The sequence below is a fragment of the Centrocercus urophasianus genome, unplaced genomic scaffold, assembly GCF_019232065.1.
Source record: "Centrocercus urophasianus isolate 14NV4802_14NV808 unplaced genomic scaffold, USGS_Curo_1.0 seq_2, whole genome shotgun sequence".
NCBI lineage: Eukaryota > Metazoa > Chordata > Aves > Galliformes > Phasianidae > Centrocercus > Centrocercus urophasianus.
This window is the reverse complement of record NW_024884755.1, coordinates 2,144,991-2,165,871: the sequence shown is the minus strand read 5'-3', so window position 1 is coordinate 2,165,871 and position 20,881 is coordinate 2,144,991. Positions and strand designations below refer to the sequence as shown.

The following is a 20,881-nucleotide window of genomic DNA, read 5'->3' as shown; positions in this document are numbered from 1 at the left end:
TTGTTTCCCTGTCAAGGAAACCCTATAATTAAACTTCTACACTTGCCCCTCTTTCAAAGTGCTGCTTTAAAAATGCAAAGCTGCTCTCCTTTGCCTTCCAAGCACTTTAATCTGCTTTCCAACTGCCCACCTGAAAAGGCAAGAGTTGTTCTCACTGCTCTCACAGCTACGGACCGCGAAAGCACTTCTGTCCAAAAATGCTCTTAAACATGTGGTTAAGTTGAAGTGGTACTGAGCCAAAGGGATATAAACATCACTGAAGTACTGACTTCACTGCCCTGCACTAGCACAAAACCTCACTGAACAGCCAGCAGTACTTCCTCCTGGTGCCACCAATGCCGATGCCTTCCTTATGGCCAGCCTTGAGGGACAGCACAGGACCACCCTGGCCACCAGCAGTCCCCATTCGGCTGCGTTTGCTGGCCACGCTCTGTTTCTTGATGCATGTTAAAAACAGTTGGTGGCCAGAAGGACACCCGAGCCAAGGCGAGCTGGTGAAGGAATCCTTTGCTTGTTGAGATAACTCTTAAATTTTAATCAGCACACTCTCTTATTTGCTGCCAAAAATAATTTAGATGATGAATAAATGCATGTGGAGCGCATGCATGGCTGTAATTCAGCCGTGGTCACAAACTCTGCCAATAATGCATGCAGCAGGAAAAAAATTATTTATTGCCTTTAGCACGTGGTAATAAGTCTGGTTTTCTCAAGCTAAAGTCCAGCTTAAGCTAGGCTGAAAGGTTGGCAAGGGTACTGGAAGGAAATTAATGTTTGCTGGTAGGGACCCAAGTGGTGATGAGCTCAGTGAGGTAACACTGAGTGTCACCAGAGCCACGGGGTGAACTTGACTGCCCCTGAGCTTCTGAGCCATTGCATCTGGAAGGCAGGGAAAGGCTCTGCTGCGGGCACAGCCTACAGAGAGGGCAGGGAGGGAAGCCCTAGCTCCAGACTCCTCCTGCATTGGCCCTGCTGGGATATGGGGCTGTAGGACATCGCTGGTGAGTGTGCATCTGCACCATGGTCAGCAGTGGCACATGGAGAAGGAGAGGTAGAGATTAAATTTGGGGCAACCTTCAGCCCTGACCTCCTAATTCCACATCCTGTCTTCCCTCGCACCTCATTACTCATTGGCCTGTCGAGCCTGGACTCCAGCCTGCCAGATTAAGGACGGCGAGTTTATTTAAAAGGAAACAAAACAAAAACACACTAGTTTTCCTCATTCCTGGCAGCCACTGGGATGTCTCCCTGGGCAGGACCACACAGCAAGCAGGCGGTGGCACGCCAACAATTCCATTGCCCGTCTGCAGCAGCATAGCATCTGGGGGCTGCAGAGCATTTTGGGGGTTGCCCTGGAGCCGGGCTGTTTTCTGTGAGGTCCCTCTGCTCCAAGCCCCGTGGGGACAAGCACTGTCCCCAAGTCCCTTGGGATGGCCTTCTCAACACCTCCCTGGCTGCTGTCGGGGGGTTTTGCTTCTTCGCCCGCTTTTGGGGTGGGACAAGTGGCCCCACAGCCAAAGAACAGAGCTGTGATTTTACTTTTCTTCTGCTTTGTCTGAGCGACAGCCAGGCTATTTGGGGGCTTTCTGCTCATATTTCACTTCTTTTTTCCAGACGTGGGCTCATGGGTGTTGCCCAGAAGAAGATTTTTTTTTTTACTTCTGGTCCAAAATGAGGAAATTCTTAAGCGTAAAATCTGGCTCAGCTGTGACCCATAAAGGACCTCATACTGCTCATGCTTTGTCAGGCAGTCAAGTTACATGATCTAACTGCAGAAATGTAACAGATATAGTTTGTTTGTTTTTTAACTCACTAAAAATGTTTAAATATACAAAGAGGCTTAGAACACTTACAGTCATATCTGAAATTAGAATGTGTGAAAAATGACTTTTTTTTCGTATTTGAACTCATGCAAAACCTTTGCAGTCTCCACGAAGGCACACAGATGCAGCGATGGGACCTCATGATGGATTGTCGGTGTGTGCGTATGGACATGAAACCGTGAACAGAGGAATTTGCACAGGCCAGCATTCAGGTTTCATTCTGAAACCCCAGCAGAATCAGACCCCAAACTCTGGCTGTTGTTAAACACTAAGGCAGCATGTAGCTTTCCTCTTGCATGGTTTCCCATGTAGTACTGCTGACCTACCTCACTGCAGCTACAGCTGCTCAGGCCCTCGCATGCCTTCAGGCTTTCCTTCCGAGAGTGATTCTGGTGCCAGAGGGTTCTGGCAACAGTTGTAATGTGCATGATTATTTCCATTGAGGAAACCATTGGTGATAACAGCAACAAGGAGGTATGCGGGTGTAAGCCACAGCGTGCTGAAGGCATGAGACCATTAGGGTATGTAAGGATAGGCTCCTGATGCTGTCAAAGAGGAAGCAGCTCTGCACGTGAAATAATGTAGGGAAGGGAATATGCTAAACATTGTTTAACCCCCAAGCTGCCCCCTGTGAATAAAGTGTTTCCAAAAGCCTTCAGACTTGGCTTGAGCTAGGTGCTCATTCAGCTAATGAAAAACATTACATGCCCTCTGTCTAACCAGCCTGATATATTCGCTAAGCATTACAGCAAAAGGAGATGCTTTTTGGTCACTTTTGTTGCCATGTTTCCTGATACCAATGTTGATGTTATAAAGTCGAGCAGTATTTTAGGTTGCTGTGATCTTAAATTTTGTTTCCTTATGCAGCTGCCCAAGCCAGCTTACATGCTGATCAGGATCTGCTGCAGCCTGGGAATAATCTGGCACCAGCTTCTTGGGCAGGCACGTAAATCCTTACTGACATCAATGAACTGAAAAATTCTGAGGCCTGGCAGTGACAAAGGGAATAGTGAATGAGAGCAGTATTTCTTTATATTGATCTACCTTTCCTCATCTACTAATAACACTGGCTGTTTACCCTCTGTAATAAGCTGCGATGGGTGCTATGTGGGTCTTTGCTTTCCAGTTCTCCAGTGCCAGTACACACAAACCAAGAAACCTCCCAGAAAATGAGCTGGCTAGGACTAGATAAAATTAAGTGCATTAATATTGTTAATGTTTGCAATTTAAACTCTTGTTAGACACGTTTAGACACTGATTTTATACCTAAGAATTCCTCCAACCAATACTTAGTGTCTTCAATTCGGTCTACCAGATGGGAAGAGCAGATTCCCTGAAAGAGAAGGGAAAGGATGGGTTCCCCAAAGCCCCACAGCCACGTGGGGAAGCTGGGCAGATGCTGATGCCTTTGTCTTTGTCCCAGTCCGTTACTTTACGGAGGAAATTGGAGTTGATTCTGTTCTTTGGATTCCTGTTTTTAATGGTACTTCTCAAGCTATTTCTGTGCATCATCAAAGGCAGCAACAAAGGTAAGCAATTAAGCCCCAAATATAATTTTTCATCAGTTTCTCAATCAAGATTTGGTATGCTTTAAAGAAACGACTGTTTCTGAGAAGCACCTAAATACAGGATGATTTTATTTCCTGAGGAAAGTGCAGAGTGTGATAAGTGGATGCAACAGAAGTTGGTAAGATGATGGAAAAAACTATTAGGAACAAGGATTTAAGAACTCTAGTAGGCATCCACACAACACATAGTTGAACTGTGGAACTCAGTACCCCAGGATGCTGTGGATATAAAAAATGTCTATGGCCTTAAAAAGGAATAACAAAAAGTAATGGATGAAATAAAAATCCATCAAGGATTTTTATCCATCAAGCCAAAGCAAGATACCGGCTCTGACTCAGTTAATGAGAGCTGCTGAAGTCAAAGCCAGGAACCTGAGATATGGGGGCAGTGGTATGGAGATTTTCTTTTGTGGTCTCTCTCCTAAGTGCATCCTGATGGAGAAGGAAAAATGTCCTTCCTAAACAAGACGCTTGGTCTGATCCTTATACAACCAATCTAAAATAAGGCAGCGATTAAAAAAGTACAAGCAGGGATACATACCTTATGAATAGATGCCTGCCCTTCTGACAGAAGACTGTGTAGGTACTGGTATGGTCCTGAGCGATTAAGCTGATGTTAAGTGCTCCTTGAAAGTCAGCTGTGTTATGCTGTTTAGCATAAGAGTTATTTGCAGGGATCCTTAAAGTTCATGCCAGTGGATTGGCACAGCAGTGGGAAGCAGCCAAACAAACCAGAGGGCATCTTCTGTGGGAAAATGCAAAGTTTCCATTTGTTTGATAGCTCTGAGTCAAGCAAGTCAAATGTCTATTAAATGTTTTAAAGTTATTAATCAGATAGAGAAAATACTTCCCAGGAAAATAGGATTTTCTCTGGGGTTGAGAAGCCCTGTGCAATGGGTTCAGCTGCACTGAGCACCTTCAGGAGGACCCAGGCCAGGGCCTACCTGTGCCACCCACAGCAAAAGGCGTGCCTAAGTCTGGGCACTGCTTCAGCTAACAACTCTCCACCCCAAAGCAATCACAGGTGGTATGGGCTGACCCCAGCCCAGGAATCAGGTGGCTGAGGGAGCCCAAGGCATCTCAGTATACATTACTGGCCCACTGTCAGAGATTACTGCTCTCACTCCCCAAGTCCCATCCTTGCCATCCAGAGTACAATTTAAATATGTCTTAAATTACAGCAATTTCGGAGGGTTTTTCTAAACTGGTCACAGATGCACAAACTCCACCCTCGCAAGTCCTTTATACCCTACACCTGGTGAAATAGAGGCTGGCCAGTCGAGATGAAAAACCTACCCCCACCCCTGCTCCTTTTACCTTTATACAGTTTGCTGGTGCAGTAGGAGGGTCCTGTGAGAATGCGAGGCTGTTGCTCCCCTCCTTTTCATGCTTGGGGTATCCAGCACTTCCCCTGGAGTACTCTCTCATGGTCTGCATTTCAGCTGGAACAGGACAGGGAGGTTGAGGACTCATTAAAAACTGAGGCAGAATGGGAGCCTGCAAAGAGTTACGTCCATCCCAAGAACAGAGGCAAAGTGAGACAGACTAAATCAAATGCATTGAAGAAAATCTGCACGGATACGTCTACCAAGGAAAATACATACATTAATAGAAGCAGAGATTTAGGTGAAACTAAGGCAACTGCCTTAAATTCACCACAGTTGCCTTTCCAGTAGTTCACTGATTTTCCCCCACAGTAGTCTCTCATGTTTACTTTGGCATTTGTAGGGAAAATGTCATCGGAGTGCTGCTGTGAGTGTGCCCTGCTGTATGATGTTGAGCTGTTCCAGTACCACAGCAGCTATTTTCCAACAGATTAACATTCAGATACTGGGAGAGTTCATCCAGTTCACATAAATCTGCATAGAAATTTTATTAACTTATAACTTCTATTTGGTGGGCCACCTACAAAATGAAAACAGATTTCTTACATTCTTGTAAGATAGAAGAGACAAAATTAAAAAAAGAAAAAGCCTATGAAAACATATGCCTTGCTGAAAAAATGAAAGCACTAATCTTTCAAACAGTGGCATTTGCGTTCCCAGCGCCTCCAAATAAGAACAACAACTTAATTGTCTACTTACTGGATTCATTTTTTCCTTGTTTGGCTGAGGAGAAACATGCCAGCGGGAAGAAAAAATGGATGCGAGCAAAATTAAGGCACTGGGTTGGCACTTGGGAGATCTGGTTTCAGTTCCTGGCTCTGTCAAACACTTCCTATGTGACCTTGTAAATGTCACTTTTGAGCATGTAAAACCATCTGGCCTGATCTAGTGAAACATGTATTTAATTTTAAGATGCAAGTAGTTCCACTTACGTCTCACACGCCTAAATTTAAAGACATGTTTACATGCCGTGCTGGTTGGGAGCCACAAGGCATGGCCACTGCCAGGGCAGAGCGCTGCCCCGCTGGTGGCTTCAGGATCCCCATTTTGTCCCTTTTTGCCCCAGGTTTGTCAGAGCAGAGGCAGCCACCCTCCTGCTGAGTGCAGCACCAGCATGGTAAGCTCTCGTGCTCAGCACGGGAGTAATGCAAATAATTCACATCGAGGAAAGCTGTGGATTCGGATGCTGTTGTTGTAAATAAAATCTGCATTTAGGCGCTGAAATAGTGGCCTGATTTGTAGAGTTGCTGAGCAACCAACGCTCATAAAATCAAGAGCCCACGAACGCTTTGTACTTCAGAAAATCAGGTCAGTTATTTGGAGGCTAGAAACAGAAACTGAACCCCGATTTCAGTGCTTGAACATCTGCCCTCGTGTGTCTTCAGGTGCACTCTGACGCTCTGTCCCTTGTCATCATAAGCAGCCGTACCCACAAACACTGCATAAAGCTGAGATTCAGAAGTAAAAATACCATCATTTAACCATTTCATTGTTTTCTAAATGTAATTAAAAAGACGAGTTCCACTGAGACATTCTAAATATATGTATATAATATACATATGTGTAGACACATGTTTCTAATGTAAATGGTATATATAATGTTATTTTATGGCATAGCAGATGTTTCTTAATTCCCTCCCACCGCACACTGAAGCAAGATTATGCCAGGCTATTTTATTATGAATAATGTGCTTGCTCCATCATTAAGAGGGTTATTAAAGGCATAAACAAACTTTTATGCCCTGCTTTTCAACAGCTGCTGGTGGTCTACAAAGCGATAATCCTGCTTTCAGCGAATATTCTTAGACGTAAAAATAAATAAGGAAAAAATAAACACACGGCACAGGCACCCAGGCTGACTTGTGAGAGGGCAGACTGTAGGAGTGACATCTCAGCGCCACAGAGGTGGAGGTGGCACTGCTTCTGAGCCAAAGCCTCAGACCGTGGGCTGGAAATGAGATGATTGCTCCGTGCATTGCCCCTTCCCACCGCCACATGGGAACTCCTGTCCTAAGCAAATGAGCCTGACTGGCATTTATTTCAGTGGTGAGAGCAGGAGAGCAAAAATTCGAGAGCAAAAAAGCGAATGCTGGCTTTAAATAAACAGATAAACATCTTGCAAAAATACAGCGCGCACAGTAGCTGTTTTTTTCCTTCCTAATTAATTATGTGGCAGAGACACGGCTGCAGATCCTGTAGCCTTAGCTTTGAAGAAAATCAGCTGAGTAGGTTTTATAACTTCAAACAAAAGGGTAGGACGGGACAATAAAGGTTACGTGGCCGTGTTCCGTCACAGGCGCTATCGCTGTTAATTTAAACGGATGTGACCCCTTCACGACAAAGCTCCAAAGGTGTACAGGGAAGAAGGTTTATTCTTATAAATAGGACCGATGCCAGGTCAAGCAGGCCCCCTCACTTTGGACTTCCTAAAGAAAACAGCTTCAGACAGCTGAGCAAAAGAGTTATGGAGAGTGCTGAGATAGGAAATATCCACGGTTCCTGATATATTATGGTTGGCCCAGGAAACAAGGAAGCTGAGAGCCAAAGGTAGTCCTAAAGGTGCTAAACTGCACAGCGCTAATGTACACAACAACATCCTCATACAAGCAGATGTTTAAAGAAAAGAAGGGGGAAGGGGAGCTGGGAATGGCATTTAGGCCACGTTGCACTCACCCTAGGGAGGAAAACTAAAAAGGGGGAATGTGGAACCAATTTTCAAGCTTGAGCAACTGAAAGTCTATTAAATGATTCTGTCATCAACATGAGATGAGAAAAAAAGTAATAATTTATACAACAAATTGGGTAATTGTAGCTGCACGGACAAATGATATTTCTTCCCTGATAACTGAATAAACATTGTTACAAGAGGAAGGTTAGAAGGAAATAGCCACTTTGGTGAACTACAAGCACCAGGTCTCCGCTTCTGTTTGTGTCAAACGAAAGGCACTGCAGGCTGAAGGGCATAAAGCTCCTGATCACAAACAAATACTCTGAGCTGCTTAGGGGATTTTTTTTTCAGAAACTGAGCTGATGAAGATGGGCTCAGCTTCACGTAACTACAAGCAATCTCAGCCCAATTACTGTATCACGTCAAATTTAAATCAGTTTCTCTTGAAGATACAGCAGTGCAAACTGGAGGAATTAACAGCAATAATATGCCTTAATTACCACTTAATTAATTTACTGAAACTATTATTTCCTTAAACGTAAGCTGCATAAAAAGCAACAAAACAAACAGGACAAACCTGGAGTGGGTGCATCCAGGAACCATGCAGCGGGATTGCCGTGGGCACAGCCGTGACACCGGGGTGTTGGGCAGAACCTTCCAACTGAGCACTGCATACATCAACAGTCAGCCAGGGCTGCACCTGAAGCATGCAGGCAGCCCAGCAGCCGGAGCACACATGGGAACACGTGCACGGCAGCCACATTCCGGAGCTTCAGGGCCTTGGTGCTGTATTTTCTTTTCTGCCACAGCCTTCCTGCGGGACGCCTGTGGCCTTTGCATTGTTCTGGGCAGAGCCGTGCTGGCTTGTGCCTCGGGGAGCAGCACCAGCAGCCCTTCCTGAGGGGTCACTGCTGAGAACAAACCCTTAAACAGCCCGCCTGGCCCGAGGACACGCAGCATGTAGGCCTGGCCTCCAAACTTGTTAGCCCTCAGGTTGGGGGAAGGCCACGTATGTTTCTTTACAAGGCTTGCCTAAAGCACAAGCACAGTTAGAAACTCACCTTCCATGGGAAATGATGGAGGCAGTACCGACGTGAGGCCACACCATCTGGCCGTGAAGGTGCCCAGCAGTGCCTCGCTTACGGCTGCGCAGTGGAACGGAAGGGATTGGGAGCGCAGGCTGTTGGATTGCTGTGAGCTGTTGGGTGCTGGGGTGTCCACAGGACACAGGCTGCAGGGGCCACACGTGCTGGAAGGCCAAGGGCTGGCTCCTCTGCTGCAGGCTGGGCCTTGAGGAGCTGAAACAAGAGGAGGTACAAAGGAACACGGGGCTGTGCTAGGATCAGTTTCCTGTTTGATGTCTTTCTGTGTAACCGCTCTCTATCCGAACGCAGGCATGTGTGTAAACAGCGCCAGTCCCCCGTGACTGAAATGAAAAATAATAAAAATATATTTACATGACTTTAACATTAGGCTATTAGAAAGCTGCAGTCAGTACAACAGAGAGGAGAAAAATTTACAAAGAATGATTTGCATAGCAAACGCATTTCACAGTTGTTTTGGACAAATGCCCTCGGTAAATATGTTTAAAGTCATGTACAACAAGAATATTTTATCACAAGTAGCCATGTTTTAATAAACACTTCGTCTTTTGGTATTTCATTCTTTCTCATCATAATAATAGAAATATAACACCATATATCACTGTAAAACACATTTCCACATAAACGCTGATAAGCACAAAATATTTTTCATCATTTACATTTTAACTGTAATAATATATGGCAGGATTAAAGCTGCATCCATCATGTGTCTAACTAACCTTGCTGTAATGAATTTTTAAATGTAATGGTTTCTGTCACAAAGTAAAATCATACATAATATCTTTTGACACAGTATGCTGGCGTACGCGAGGTTTTAAAATGTAAATGCAACTTCATTTTTAATTAGATTTATAAACTCTAATCGCTATTTTCTTTTTTGTAAACCAAAGGGAGAAAGAAAAAACGTGGGGCTGCGCAAAGCCTGCAAGTTTTTCCTTAAGGTACGGCGCTGTTGGAAGTGGGCATGCACCCAGCTGTGCTGCAGGAACAAAGGCTGGGCACCGCGCACCCACCTCGTGCCACCGCCAGGAGCCGGCCGGCGGAGCTGCAAGGACAGCAAGGACAGCAAGGACAGCAAGGACAGCCCGTCCCCAGCCCTTACCCAGCGCAGCAAACAGCCCGGCTCAGAGAGGAGAATCATTAAAAATAATTTGCAGGAGCTTTCTGTTCAGCGAGCCCTTTTTTTTTGATACAATATTTCCTTCAGTGATTATCGCCGCGGACATGTTCTGCCATATGGATGGAGCCGGGCGAGGAGGCGGCTCAATACCTGAGTGGTTAATTAAGAGCTGTTGCTGGGCCACAAGAAGCAGGTTTGAAATCCCTCTTCACTCACCGACAATGAGTAGCTTTTTTAGCAGCAGCAGTCACTGGGGACAGCCAGAAGCGCAGGGTAATTATTTGAGATAACATAGAGCTGAAGAGCGCGTGTGCGCGTCCATGTGTGCGAGGGGGAGCGCGCCGGCGAGAGGGCAACGCTACAGAAAGTTTACAATAAAAAGGTCAACATCTCCTACTTTTCTGTACAGTGTCGGCAGTCTGTGATGCCTTTTTAGAGCGAATGACAATCTTTTTTTTTCCCTCTTAAAAAAACGAATCTCTTATTTGGTATTCAAACGTGGCAATTGTGAGCGTGGGGCAGCTGGGCCAACCTGAACGAGCCATGCTCACGTTATCGGCGCGGATGCTGAAATGACTTTGACTGCACTGTTGCAAAGAAGCAGTAATTCCAACATTAACTCATGGAAACCCTGCGTGCTCTCAAGAACAAAGGAGAAAAGCGTTGAAACAAAAGCCGTGAATGAAATGAAGAACGTCCTTAACACAGACATTTAGGGCTAAATTCTCAGCACACTGCCACAGGAACAGCAGAGACTGGTGGCTTTAACCAAGGGACTCACTTGAGTCAGATGAGTGTCTGGGCTCTGGCCACCACACTGCTTGTGACTGGGGGCACCTGGGGGTACCGCTGAGGCCCTTCACAACATCAGTGGTTCTCCAGCAGAGATGTTCAGGGATGCTCTTGCAGCAATGCATCCCACTCACTAGTTTTCCCAAATGACAACAAGCAGCAAGGCAGCTTACAAAGGTGTATTTTCTACAGTGCTTCATCTCTGAAGCACAGGACCAAGCTGCTATTCCAGCCCACCATGCCCAGTATTCAGATAGAAAGCAAACTGTGAAGCAATACACTGAGGACCATTTCATTTCTCAGAGCTGCAGAGAGTATGAGCATCCTTTCTTTAACCATCAAAGCTCATCTACATCAGGAGCTCAGAATGCTATTTCCCTGTTTGTTTGTTTCTAAGAAAGTCTTTCTACTCCTTTACTGAGCAGCCAAATGATGAAACCTCAGTCATACGTTTTTGGCATTTCCAGAAAATCCCACATGTGATTTCCAACTTAGGAGGCTTAAATCTCCATCCAAACAGGCACTGTGTGCAGCTCACACAAGTGCTTAGGGTAAAAATAAATTCAGGAGAGAGAACCTTCGTCCTCCTTCTCTCTACCTCCATTTTCACATCCTCTCAGATGCTGGGAACAGCTGACCCAGAACGACAGGAGACTTTGAGCAGAGGCAATGGGAGGACATGCAGTTACTGGGCATCAACCACAGACCCAAACATCCGTCAGAGGGGGACATGGCGTACCTGTGCCCCTGCTCTTTCCCAAGGCAGATCTTGCAACCTTTGATGTTCCTCCAGTGCAAACAATACCACTCCAGCAGTGGCACTTTTGCCAGTGTAACTGTCTCAGCTTTGTTTAGAGCCTGCCCAATATGTTAATTATCTTCTTTACCTCAGTGGCATTATACTGTCAAACCATACAACAGTCTTTAGAAAATAAAAGCTAACACCCTAAGCTGCTGTACCCGGATCCCATAATATCTATTCACTGACAATGCCTGAGCTGTCAGATCAGAAGAAGCTTCATTCGAATAAAGGTGGGCAGATGTGTGATAATGAGACAGAAGCATACAGATGCTAATATAACTGTTCAGCAGAGCAGGCTCGTCTTCGTTAGGCAGACCCAGGTAGCAGCTGCAGACTGTCAGACACTGGAATGCTGCTTTCTCTTGATTCTCATTTAAGATCAGCTTCGTTCGCTGTCTGTCAGTGAACTTTTCCCTCACAGGAGCCTGGACCCCTAGGTGATCAGTCACATTTCGACATAACTAGATGTCAAAAGAAGTTTAAGTTGTATGACGAACTGTGATGCATTCCCTGTGCTGGCTGGCAGTCTCAGCCCTCCAAGGCGTCTTGTTAATGATCCACCTGGAAACTCTAGAGTATTTCCCGTATTTTGTTTTCTTATTAAAATACTGGCTAAGCCTTTGTCAATATCCATGTCAGCAACTGTAAGCTCAAGACAATATTATCACAAGCATAATTTGATTTAAAAATGGAGCGCTGGACCGACGCTGACCAGGCAGCAGGAGACACGCAGGGAGTGAGAAGGATGCAAGCGTTCAGCTGCTGTGATTTAGCATCATCAATTAAAACAAAATATTGCTGATTTTCTCCCGGGCAGAGGCAGGGGAAATGTAACTGAAGTTGCCCTATGCAATACGTCTGCAGCCAGGCAGCCAGCTCTGCTGATGAACACAACCAGGAATAAGATAATGGGAATCTCCGCAGACGAGCACACAATTCAAAAGCTCGGAAACACAAATAACCCGAGACTGCCACTGCACGTAGTGCTGGAACCTTTGAACCGGGAGTCTCAACTCCAGCAGCCTTTCATCTGTTGCTCAGAGCTGTTTACCCGCTCACACTCCTGTTTCAGAGAGCAGACAGGCAGAGGCTATTTTACATAACGTACACACGTGCACACACAGTGCAGTGAACTCTCTTACCACAGTTGTGCAGCAAGGCCGGATATCAGCTGGTGCTCAGTCATGTCACACCAGTCTTCACTTTCCTTCTCAACTCCCTTTCTTGCTTCTCGGCATTTGAATTTCAACATCACAACTCTCTTTATGCACCTGGGTACAATTAACAGGTTTCCTATGTTCTTAAATTTCTGAATTAAAAGGCCACAGGAGAGACATTTGATGATTTATGAGATTCCTCCTTTTCTTTTTTGGGGTGGGTGCATTGCACGATGCATATCAGCCTGACGTTGCATTATGTTTTCATTCGTGAGCAGTTATCATTGGATTAACAGAACTGCTGAAATCACAAAATCCAAAATTTGGCTATTCCTCCCAACCAAGCCTGTAGCACTTCAAGGGAACACAGAAAGCAGGCAGCTCCATCCACGTTTGCGTGAAGGTTTCTGGCATCTCCAGGGCTGTGGGAAGGCCACAGGGATGGGCAGGTCCCACACCACGGAGCCTCTGGCGTGAGCCACTGCTGTGCACATTTGTTCTGTACACACAAACCCAGCTTCTAATGGTGATGAAGAGTAGATTTGGCAATCCGGTGCTTTCTCTGCTTTCCCCGTATCAATATAATTCTTAATTAAACACTCCTCATGGCCAGTTGATATTCACTAATACTTTCTAATATAAAACAAGATGTCTCCCCCTAGATTCTGGTGTTTAGTAGCCTGAAGCTCATTAGTGCCTGTGTTCTCACCCAGGAGTTTTAAATATTTAACTAGCTAGGATTCTTTCAAGAGGTCTTAACCTTATAATTTGTAATAACTTGGGGATCTCATATCTGAAGTGTAAGTTATTAAAAATGTTTCTTCCCTTCACCCTGCATTGATTTCCTACTTCTAGCAATCACGCTAAGAGCTATTAGGCCAAACAACTGCAGCTGCCTATTTATTTCATTGTAGTAAAACACAAGTGATGATAATAGATTTCCTAATAGAGATTGATCTTGCACAAAAGTCAAAAACAATGCACGTACCGCCTGGGTATACGGTGCATTATGCATTATGCACTGCATGGTTAAAATCGTGCAGCTACAGAATAATACAGGAAGGCCCACAAAAATGAGCGTGCTGACTGATAATATCTTTGCATGGAAGCACATTACTTCTGTTGCTTGTAATGGCCTGAACATGTGATACAAGTAAATTTTGTCTAAAAATTATCTAAGGACCACCTAATGTGCTCTGATGCTACTGAATGTCAGAAATGTCAGCAGCTTCCAGTAATGACTCTCTGACATAAACAGTAAGGGAGAAATATTACAGTTGCTGAAGGAGTTGCGAGGACAAGCATGCATTTTCATGAGAGGTCTCTTTGAATGGCAGCAAGTGCTCAAGCAGGCAGCATTCCCTGCCAGTTAAGCTGACCAAAGAAAGCACGCTTCCCCTGAAAGACAATTAAAATGAGTTAAATGAATTAAAAGGGTCCTGCGCAGTTAAAACATGGTCAGAGGTTAGAAACGGTAGTATCTGGATTTATGAAAATCACGTGCCTGCCAAGCCTCAGAAATTGTGTGTAACAAGGGAGCCATTCGAGCTGCAACATAAACAGCTTTATAAAATTGAGGGCAATATACATAATTCTTAATTTCTAGGAGATTATTTTGTCAGCAGTTTTGCCATCTTAGGACCTGGGTAAAATACTGATTTTCAACATTTGATTTTTATCAAGCTGCTTTCCTAGGGAGAGAGACTACCAGTGTATTTGTGACCCAGGAGCAGCAGATAAATGCAATGCCCTCCTGTTTGTTAGAGATGTTTATGGAAGGAGAGGTGACATTCGCCTGTCACTCTTTTTTTTTTTTTTTTTGAGAGAGAGAGAGATGAATTATAACAGGGAAGAGGAGAAACATGCCTTGGACCTAAATCAGGAACGCATAACAGCATTCCCTACAGTTCCTTTGTGTGGAAGACCTCCACCTGCAATCAGGTATTTTGCTCGGCTGTTTATGCAGAAGCGTAATTACTTGCAGATATGTAACTATTAATCTTGCAGCAGAAACCCAGAATGCTGGAATACACTTTTCTTACCCATTACATACACAAAGTCTATCAGAAAGCATTTGTCTCCCCACTCTTTATTCACTTTCAAAGGGTTAAACAGCCTATTTACTGGGCTGTCAGCAAGCTGTATCCCAAATCATGAAAAAGTCTGGCCTAGTTTTGTTCGGCATCGAGACTTGTCTTCTTGGCCTGTTGTTGTTACCATCATGTAATATCCATGACAATCGTGTTGTGCTTTTTAGGGGCTCTGTAGTGCTAAATCTGAGGGGCCACTTTAAGCCAGTAAAGGGCTTTATTTATGTGGATTTGAAAGAGTCTTGTGAAGGGCCTTCCACTCAAAATCCTCTTCAGCAGGTCATCCTGGTTTCAAAAGGATTTAGATGCAGAGGCAGTGATCAGTACTTCTATCACGTTCTAATAGACTGACATGAGCATTTGTGCCTGAAAGACAGGGGGAAAAAAGTGATGCAGATTTGCCCTAAATTGGACTGATGCACAAAGCGGAGCGCGCAATTGACTGACGAGGTAACCCCTCACACCCTGCCTTTACACTTCTAACCGGTGCCGCACAAAGAGGGAGCCGTGGGAAGCTGCATGGGAGCAAAGCATATCCATTTTCATGGACCATATGGAAATTTTGTTTTGTGTACAGAGAAAGTGTCTGATAACAGTGACCTTAACTGCCATATGTGTATGGTGAATAGTAAACAGAACAAACCACTCAGCTCTCTGACCCTTAGCATATGGACATCTCTACCAAAGGAGAGTTTTCACAGCACATCCACTTTCACTGTCATCTCACTGGTAACCCAGGGGATTTCACTAGATTTGTTAATGAATTGCTCTATTGACTTATATCTGAGCTTGCCTCATTAGAGTAGAAGAACAAAATTTTTATCTATGTTTTCGTGAAGGGGACCAGAATGCCCCTCCTTTGTTCGGAGGTGGGTAATCTGTAGGGCTGTCATCTGTTTTGAACTAATTTATTGTGTCAGTTTAAGAAGGCTCTTCAGTGTTCATTGATACTCAAGCTCCACTCCAAGCCTCTTTAAATCAATTTTTTCCTTGTGAGTGGAATGTTTTTTAGGCCCCTGCTTGGTTTACAAATAGCTGAACATGTTGTTACCCTGGTGCTGGCTAGCGTTAGAGTGCCAAATACAAGCAAACTCAGTGAGCCTCCATAGCACCACCTGTCATGAAATGGCTTTCAGAGTGCCTACAAGCCTTGTACAACCTTGTCCCATTCACCTTCCCCACCCACCATCACTCAGACAACAGCTCTTCATAAACTCGCCTGTACCAAACCAGACAGAAGCAGTACAGAAATGGAAGATGTGCATAGGTCATAAACGTTCTTATTTCTACCATGCTGCCGTTAGTGATGGGCCATTGCTTTAGGATTTCCAGAGTTTGAAATACAGACTGGCCTCCGATAACTACACCGTGATAGCCATCAATTAACATGTTATTAAACAGTACACCAATAAAGAACACATTATGCCTAATGGCCAATGTGGAATCAGAAGGAATTAGTAAAATGAGACTCGATAAAATGCAAACCATAAAGATAAGCTTCTGAAGATTGGATCTGACTTTTTGTCCCTGCTTTCAAGGCAATAAATGGCCAGCACAGTGAACTCCTTTCTGCTGCTCCTCTACCTGCCTTGAATTCACAACACACCGCACAATGTAGGCAGGAACAGACACTGACAGAGCACTGGAGTGTGGCACTTGGGGACAAACCAACACAACATTACGGTCTTTTTTTCTTTTGTATCCAAGCAGAACACAGTTTTGACAATTCTCTTCCAGATCCAGACTAAAGGACCTTGAAGACAGAAGAAGATGCAGAGCCCTAGACCTTTCTATAACCGCTAAGTCAAACCATCAGACTTGTTGGGCACTGTCATATCCGTTTGCCCCTTCTGCCTTGCTGCCCATGAAAACCAACCTGTATTTAAAATCCACGACAGAGTCCATCAGACCACTAGTTGCAATCACTGACAGTTTCCCAGAATTAGAACTCAGAAGAACTATACAAGTAGCTGCCATTTGCCATTTGCGGCAGCCATCTTGGCATGCTGCGCTGCTGTCAGAGCGAGGCATGCAGGAGAATTCCCATTGCCAATCTTATGATGTGAAGGGCTGTGGGTTTTTTTTGTAACATTATTATGAGAATGAAGAAAACAAATCCAAGAAGACCTTTATGTCCACCCATGACATGAGAGCGCGATGTGAGTTACTGTCACTTCAGTTGCCTTCTGTAGTAAAGCAGACCATGAAGGTCCCCTGTACAGTCAGAGATGGAAGCAAGTTTTGCTGAATAGTGGCCAAATTCTGCAGCCCTTACTCAAGCAAAGCTCCTGGTGAACTTCCAGCAGGAGCTTTCCCTTGACAGGAATTCCACTACTAGCATTCAATGTTTTTTCATATTACTGGCCATAGTGGAAAGTGTGTTGGAGTGAAGTAACTCGTACTTCAGCCTACGCAGACCATTTATGCCTGTGCACTTTCCGCACAGTTTAACTTTCAGAATCAGCTGGCTCACGTTATTGTGAGGTTTTGTGTAAGGCTGTGGCTACACTTGGCTGACCAGCTCCAGGCAAACAGCACAGCGAGGCGGGCTGAAGAGCTCCGAGCACAAAGCCCTACCTGCATGTCAGGAGGCAACGCCGGCTCCTTTCTCTGCAGACGCTTTTCTCTGAGTTGCCATGGAGCCATTGGCTCACCCGGAATCAACTCTGCCTGCAGAAATGACTCATCCTGGTACGGAAATCTATGTGTAGAGATTGTTATTAAGAATCCAATATTAATCAAGCCGTGGTATTGGAGTTGTCATAGTTATTTCCTACTCTGAGCACAGAAAATAATGATGTCCTATTATTTCAAATATTACAGTGAGAGAAGTGTGGGTAAATACTAATTTTTTCACTGGAAAAATTATGTTGTGTGTTGCACGTCGATAAATACCGAGATGTGAAAAGCAATCTGAGAGTATACAGGGAACTAGAAACACATTTCCTCAGGGTTCACTCCTTCACCGGCTGGCACTGCTGTCAAACATCTGCACCACTTCCTGGAGTCAACCCTGCGCTTTGCACTGCCGGAGTACCCAACACCTGGCACACCAACCATCAGGCACTGAGCCTGTTGGAGCTGCAGAGTTTTATTCTAAGTTTTTAAACAAAAGGCAAATAAGCAAAATGCTTACTTCTTACTGCAGCTTTTTGGTATTTTGTTTCCCAAATCTTTTCTTATACGGGAATCAGTTTAAAGCCATTTGGATCATCTATGTTTATTTAATCTAGGAATCTCTAGATGAAATCTATCAAAAGAAATTAAAGTAAGTCCCAGTTGCCAGCGCATGAAAAGATATGATGCTATCACCAGGCACAACTAAATGATGATTGGATCATTTCTTGCAGGGAAACCGGTGGTTTACAGGTATGTAAGCCTCCAACTTTAAGAGATTCACAAAAACCAAAGTTAATTCCGGCAGCATTTCTATGTTGCTTCTCCAATTTTAGAGTTTTCTGTTGTATCGAAATTCCTAACCAAGCCCACTCTTTTCTTATTGCTTTGTTTCCCCCTCTAAACCAGGCTTTTTAAAACAAGCAGAAAAAAGCCCACAACAAAACTACCCCAAGTATATCAGTTGTATTTTCAGACTGGAGTTCATATTTGATTTCAACCGTGAAAAGAAAAGAAACGTCACACGTTCCCCATTCACTCATACACAAAACAAGCCCACAGATCAGCACAATACGCAATTCCGGACTCAGAAGTTATCTTAGACTGAAAAACAAGGCTGGGCGCTGATGGCTAAAACTTTAACACAGCTGCATGGAAAAATCCTGCCAAAAAACTGCCCAGCGTGGTTGACTCAAGGCTGAGGTGTTCGACCTTCCCCTTCCTGTATCTACAGGATAACACAGGACAGGAGATAGTTAAAAGAGAGCAGGGAGATGGGAACTCTGGAATATGTACTACACTGTACAAGAGATGCCAACATAAATAATTCACTAGGACAAACACATAACTTTGGAATTTCATTTCTTTTTGTACTGTGGTACTGCACTTGCAGAAAAAGTAGGTACAACAGAACTCAAATAGTGAAGTAACCTACTTCAGTGGGCTAACCATATATCCCTTAAAAATCACAACTTTGGCAGGAAATGGCTTCATTAAGCACAGGTGTGTGGGACACATTAGCTACCAAAGAAATTGCTATAGTAATTATATGAAATCATGACTAATGACTAGTATCACAGGGTGTTTCACCTTATCAGATGGAATATTCACACACCCAGGAACAGATACAACAAACAGTAAACACAGGAATTGAGATTTCATGCCACACATTCCTTTTCTGTCTATTATGGACTGTGGAGCAGATCTATAGGAATCCTTTAATTACTGCTAGCAATTGATCAGCAGATCAGAAACAATCACAACTGCTTAACTGCATTTTGGAAAAACTTCTCGGGTTCTATTTGTTTTTGTTTCACACTGAAACGATAACAAAACCTGCTAACTGCTCCTGCAAAATTCATTAGCTTCAAATGGTTGGGCTGGGATGGAAGGTGCCAGGCTTTGGGCTCCTACTGGCCACTCCAAGAGAGCAATGAAGAGAAAGTGTTCACAGCATGCCTCGAATGGAGTTCCTTGTGACAGGAATCTGTCTCTCCCTCCCCCCTGCAAAAAAATAACTGACACTCTCTCACAAGCAAAGAATTATAAAGAGTAGGAAAAGGCGTGCAATAAAATATCTTAATCAACTTGCTTGCTATAAATAGAAGTAAAGGACCACTGAAAACTAACTGACATACTTTCACACTGCAATGCTAAGTCCTCCGGAGGACCTTCAAGATTGTGCCACCACGTTTGCACAAGCAAGCCGAGGGCTTTTTGTGCGTTCTTCACCCTCTGACGTTATTTCCATCAGAAAAAGCTGGAAGTTGAAACTGTGACAACTTGCGCTGACCCATGGGAATGCAAACATCTATCTCCTGATAACACGTTGAGATAATGCACGTCACCACTGCAGCCAGCATGAGGACACTTGTCTTCACTTATTTTATATCCACTCTATCACATTCCAGGCTGTGTTTCCCTATCTTTCCTTTCAACACACTCCACGCATTCCTCCGGCGAAGAGCACAACTTGCTCGCCCCAACACAACAGCGCCTTCCTTCCCGCAGCTGAACAAAACCTGCCAGCTACTTAAAACTGCTATTCTAGAAGGTCAGTTTTTCACACCCTGCTATGGGAGCAGCCTTCCTTTCTCTTTTTGCAGGGAGTTTGGCTGCTTTCCGAGGAAAGCTTTCCTCCCACAAGACAGAAACACAGTGTTACACTCCGTCTGTGATATCTGGAAAGCACCCAGAAAAAAGAGCACGCGCAAGACTCCTTGTTTGCTCTCCATTATTCTATTGATAACTCCTCCACTGTGTTGACACCCGCGGCATATTCTGCATCCTATTCACCACAGCAGCCAAGCCTCTAACATCACCAACCGCAACAGAACCCTTACTTTCAGAACTCAGTGACATTTTTGCTGGGTACAGACTCTTGACAAAAATATTACACTAACATGAGCATTTCTGGTGCTGTGTAGGGGAGCAGGAAAAGATGCTGAACAAAAGCAAGAAATATTAACGTGAAAATTCATGTTCTTTTGCCTGCTCCAAGAGCACAGAATGGGAGCAGGAGAGAGAGAAGGGGAAAACCCCAGCCTGGAAGGATTTCATTTTGCAGAAATGTATTTGTGGAGTATTCCTGTCACTGGAAAATTAAATCATTACTGACGATCATGGGAAAGAAAATACTTCATGCTGTTTGTATTTTCAGAAAACAGCTGTAGTCTTTGCTTTTAATTTTCTAAAATTCATATAAAATTGCATTGGATCAAATTTAATACATTGCTCAATGGATTTACAGCATTTTAAATTGGTCCATTCAGCACTGAAATTACAACCACCAAAACTGCAGTGCCTTTCAGGTGTCTGCACGAGGCTAAAGCAACTGATATTACCTGCTGGGCTCCAGCGCAGAGCTGAGGGAGCTCCTCCTGTATTCGGCATTACCTGAAGCAGAGAGAGTCATTTGTCTCTGTTTCTACCTCAGATTTCTTCTGTCCTTTCCCCTTGAGATGATACATTGAAGTAAACCATTTTTCTGGTGATTAAGAATCCAACCTAACGACCGCTAGATTCGCAAGTGTGGATTTCAACAGGTGTCAGATGCGACCTCAGTTTCCCTGTTGGGACCACAGACTCTTTGCTTCTGACTGCTAATTTTGTCTCCTCCACTGGGTCTGCTTACCAAGGAATTTCCACTGGGGATATGGAATTCACATTTTTGATGATGACGCTGCTATCTTATGTCTTTGCAGGGTATTTTTTCTTTGAAGGACCTTCCCCTCTCCCTCCACTGCTAACCACCTACTAT

The 20,881-nt window shown here is 44.3% G+C and overlaps 1 long non-coding RNA gene across 2 annotated transcripts in view; it reads right to left on the bottom strand.

Moving 5' to 3' along the window:
* The window catches only part of LOC122161780, a 30,960-nt gene extending 10,407 nt beyond the window's left edge, over positions 1-20,553 (bottom strand). For both annotated transcript variants that reach the window (XR_006169293.1, XR_006169294.1), the window contains exons 1-4: positions 20,466-20,553; positions 8,503-8,867; positions 4,706-4,830; positions 3,930-4,133 (exon numbers count right to left, since the gene is read on the bottom strand). This is a non-coding gene — a long non-coding RNA (uncharacterized LOC122161780). The remainder of the gene's footprint in view (positions 1-3,929; positions 4,134-4,705; positions 4,831-8,502; positions 8,868-20,465) is intronic.
* Between the last annotated feature and the right edge of the window lie 328 nt (positions 20,554-20,881).